The 4719-nt window shown below is 40.6% G+C and overlaps 1 long non-coding RNA gene across 1 annotated transcript; it reads right to left on the reverse strand.

The window, feature by feature from the left end:
- Positions 1 to 54: 54 nt before the first annotated feature.
- LOC309332565 lies at positions 55 to 3654 on the reverse strand. The gene is made up of 2 exons (XR_014152180.1): positions 3550 to 3654; positions 55 to 2824 (listed from the first exon to the last, which is right to left on the reverse strand). It is a non-coding gene; the product is annotated as an uncharacterized lncRNA (long non-coding RNA).
- Between the last annotated feature and the right edge of the window lie 1065 nt (positions 3655 to 4719).

Consider the following 4719-nt stretch of genomic DNA (forward strand, 5'->3'; position numbering starts at 1 on the left):
GTTTTGCTGATAATTCCTGCCAGAGCTATAAGTGGGTGAGCTAGAATCCTCCTCTGATGTAACAGGCTTTTATTTGCAGGCGATACTTCATGTGAGAGAAGAATTAAGGCAGCACCATCCACAGGGTGAAGTGATAGTCCACTCAATGGTCTCATACTTGTTGGCCTCCACCTATCTCGAGAGACAATGGAGTGCGTCTCCGGGTGTGAAATCAAATGGCACCAAAGTGACCTTCCTGGGGTGCATGTGCAAACTTGGGCCACAACCAGTGGTTAAAGTCAGCCTCTTAGTCTATAAATTAACAAGGCCATTGTGTGGCCTGGATCACAAACAAGGAGCTTGCCACCACAACTGGATTCCTACATTAACATAGTTATTTTTCTTTCGGAAAGCTTAACATGTGGAACACAACTCAGCCACCTAGAAATACATGTTTCCCCATCTATGTTCCCCTCTGACATTTTGTTCTAGTGCTGCCACTCTTCACACAAGGCAATCAAAACTATGACTTACCAGGATCATGCGACTGTGCAGGGTTTAGAGAGCAGTTCTCCGAAAGCTCTTTCATCTCTAACCCTGAAATGCAGCCAAGAACAAAACCTTGAAATATGAAACCGCAGTTAAAGGGGCTTTGGAATTTGTATACAAGTGAGAAAGTAGCCCTGTACCCTTTGCTGTTTCTCTGCTCTCAAGCACCCTGCCGGGGTTCTAATATATGCCTAACTTGGAATTAGGCACCTATTCGAGCCTGCCTCCGTCTCCCATTGCCTCATGGTCAATACAGACCAGGCCGAGTATTTGGTCTCTATAATTTTGGAGGTGATGAACATGGTTACAAATTGGAGGTGATGAGCATGGTTACAAAAGAAGCACCAGAAACTGGAGAGGAATTTTCAGAGAGAAGAAATGAAAGGTGCAAATAAAAAGTAATTTAGAAACCTCTCAAGAAGAAAAAAGTAAAAACTCTAATAAAGTGTTAGGGTGCCTTTTCAATCTTCTGTGGGCATCCCTTTCCCCCAATTTATTATTTCTTTCGAGATCCGTTTGAGCAAAAATCTGGTAACAAAAGATTAATCATTTAAGTGCTACATATCTGTGAGAGGGAATGTTGGTTGGAAAGGAATCAGCACCGCAGTACTTGGCATTCCCAAGTAGTGACCAAAATGCAATTGATGTAAGTGCCCCCTGCATAGTGCATTTGAAACGTTGGCTCAGTGTATTAAATGGGAGCTCTTATTTTGCACTGTACTATTCTCCCTCAAAAATGATTTGTGAAACCAGAACAAATTTGGAAATATAAGCTTAACTTCTATAATTTCTTCACTAGATTTGTTTTTTAAAATATGAGCTTCAATAAATCCCTCTCTTAAGACAATTAACAGGTCAACACAACCAGATTAAATTAACTAAAATCCCAACATTTCTGCTTGCTTGGGTGAGGAATCAATCCAAAAAATATAAATAACTCTGTTTTTTGAAATTGTTTTAATGATGTTTTGAGTATGATGTTATATGGCTGCTTTTGGATCCTTTGGGAGGAATGACATCACTGTAAAATAATAATGGATCCCCATATTATTGTGGGATACTGCAGCAAGATTACAAAAGGAGTTCTCTTCACCCCACCACAGAAAGCTACAGAGATGTGGACCATACAAATAATTCTGGTCTTTGCTCCCATGTAAGCTGGCATCAGTGATCTGTAGTTGGGAAGGACTGCCTCCTTAAATCCAATTTTCAGAGCAGTCATTCTGCAAAGCCAGGATGTGCAGAAACTTGGAATGACTTTATAACATTGCTTGGAACATAATGCTCAAAGGCTGAACGACTCAAAGGGTAAGGCAGACTGAGGTCTATGGGAGTTCCTATTAACTAATGAAACAGTCAGTCTGTGAACAGTTAGAAAAAGGATGATGTGATTACTAAGACCCAGCATGGGTTTCTAAAAAAACATGTCATGCCAGATGAATCTCATTCCTTTTTTATATATACAGTGGTACCTCAGGTTACATACGCTTCAGGTTAAAGACTCCGCTAACCCAGAAACCCAGTACCTCGGGTTAAGAACTTTGCTTCAGGATGAGAACAGAAATCGTGTTCCTGCGGTGCGGCAGCAGCAGGAGGCCCCATTAGCTAAAGTGGTGCTTCAGGTTAAGAACAGTTTCAGGTGAAGAACGGACCTCTGGAACGAATTAAGTACTTAACCCGAGGTACCACTGTATAAAGTAACAAGCTTGGTGGATTAGGGGAATGCTGTGGGCATAGTGTATCTTGATTTCAGTAACGCTTTTGACAAAGTTCCACATATTTTTGCAGAGCAGCTAGTAACACATGGGCTGAATTAGGTAACTGTTGGGTGGATTTGTAGCTGGATGACTGACCAAACCCAAAGAGTGCTCATTAATGGTTCCTTATCATCCTGGAAAAGAGTGGCAAAGTGGGGTGCCTCAGGGTTCTGCCTTGGGCCCATTGTTGTCCAATGTCTTTATAAACAACTTGAATGAAGGAATTGAAGGGATGCTCACCAAATTTGCAGATGACACCAAACTTGGGGAGGGGGGTAGCTAACGAGTCAACAGCGGGATGCAGCAGTAAAAAAAAAAGCTAATGCTATCAACCAGTATAGTCTCCAGATCAAGGGATGCAATAGTTCCACTCTATTCTACCTTGGTCAAACCCCACCTGGAATAGTGTTGTTCTGGGTGCCACAATTTAAGGAGGATATTACCAAGCTGGAACATGTGCCAAGTAGGGCAAACAAGATGATCAAGGGAATGGAAACAAAGACTGGTGAGGAATGATTGAGGGAGTGGTTATTTTTAGCCTGGAAATGAGACTGAGAGAATATACGACAGTCATATTCAAATATTGAGAGGACTGTCACATGGAAGATGCGAGTAAGCTTGTTTTCTCCACAAGAGGGTTTCTCCTCCAATGGATTCAATTTACAAGGAAGGAGATTATGACAACATCAGGAAGTACCTTCTGACAGTGAGAGCTGTTTGACAGTGGAATGGACTCCCTTGAGAGGTTGTGGATTGTCCTTTCTTGGTTTTGAAGGAGAGGTTGATCATGTCATGCATTAGCTGCGATTCCTGCATTGCAGGGGGTTGGACTAGATGACCCTAGAGGTCCCTTCCAACCCCACAATTCTTATTCTAATATTTCATTCTTCAGCCCAATCTTAAGCATATTTATTTACACAGAAATAAGTCTTACTCAGTGGGGCTTGTTTCCCAGATTTTTACTGGATTTTATAAGAACTGTAGTGTGCAGCTTGTTTTATGCTATCCTTTCCACACTTACTACCATTTTTAATTTACATCCCGCCAAAAATCAGTATTGTATGTGAAAATACAAGCAGTAAAACAATACCTAGTATCACTAGTTCGGTCTGGACATTCCCCTAGATCCCTTTTAAGTTGCAATGTGGCTACAGCCATGTGGCAACCACTTTAAGTGTTTCCCTTGTTGTATCACACCTGAGAGCGTCACCAGCGGCTAAACAAGACATAACAAGACAAAGGCATCAATCCCATCCCCATTTACCTGGTAGCAAATGCCACTAAATTCAACATGACTTGCTTGGGTGTAGATATGGTTAGAATCGCACTGCAAATCCCACTAATCTCAATAGGACTTGCTTCCCAGGAAACTAGGATTCCAGAAGGAGAGGTCAAAGCTAGAAACAGAATTGTTAGAACCCAATACTAAGAATCTGTCTAGAATGTACAATCTGCTGCTAAAATGGAACACACAGGATGAAACGGTTAAATCAGCTATGATTAAGTGGGCACAAGACATTGGTCATGATATTATGTTTGCTGACTGGGAGCAGTTATGGACCACAGGTATTAAATTCACGGCATGTAGTGCCTTAAAAGAGAATATAATGGAAATGATCTATAGATGGTACATGACCCCAGTCAAGCTTGCAAAGATATATCATCTGCCCAATAACAACTGTTGGAAGTGTAATGAATGTGAAGGAACTTTTTATCATCTTTGGTGGACCTGCCCGAAGATTAAGGCCTACTGGGAAATGATCTATAATGAAATTAAGAAAATCCTTAAGTGGACATTTGTAAAGAAACCGGAGGCTTTTCTCTTGGGCATGGTAGGCCAAATGGTTCCAAAGAAAGATAGAACATTTTTTATGTACGCAACAACAGCAGCAAGAATTCTTTTGGCAAAGTATTGGAAGACTAAAGAACTACCTACTCTGGAAGAATGGCAGACCAAGGTGACTGAATTTATGGGACTGGCAGAGATGACCGGCAGAATTCGTGACCAGAGGAGAGAGACAGTGGAAGAAGACTGGAAAAAATTTAAAATCTATCTTAAAAATTGTTGTAAAATTTCGGAATGTTAAGATGTCAAGGGATTTGATATAAAGAATTACAGCTGTAAAAATTTAAGCCTAAGAAAATTTTAAAGAGAATTAAATATAAAAATGGATGAAGGATTGCTAAAAAATTTTAAAACAAGGATGCAGTGAAGAGGAGGTATGGGGAAGTCGTGTTATGTTTGTTTGTTTTTTGTTTATGTTGTAAAATTAATAAAAATTACTTTAAAAAAAAAAACAATAGGACTTGCTTCCAAGTAAAGCAGGCAGGTCCGCTTGAGCGGAAGTTTGCTATCGGCTCAGCTGCTTCGTCTAACGGGTGCAATTTATAAATGCTACAGGCGGATTATGAACAAGGCGTCCGACTACAAAAG

This window comes from Podarcis erhardii, assembly GCF_964252035.2.
Source record: "Podarcis erhardii genome assembly, chromosome: 17".
NCBI classification, from domain to species: domain Eukaryota; kingdom Metazoa; phylum Chordata; class Lepidosauria; order Squamata; family Lacertidae; genus Podarcis; species Podarcis erhardii.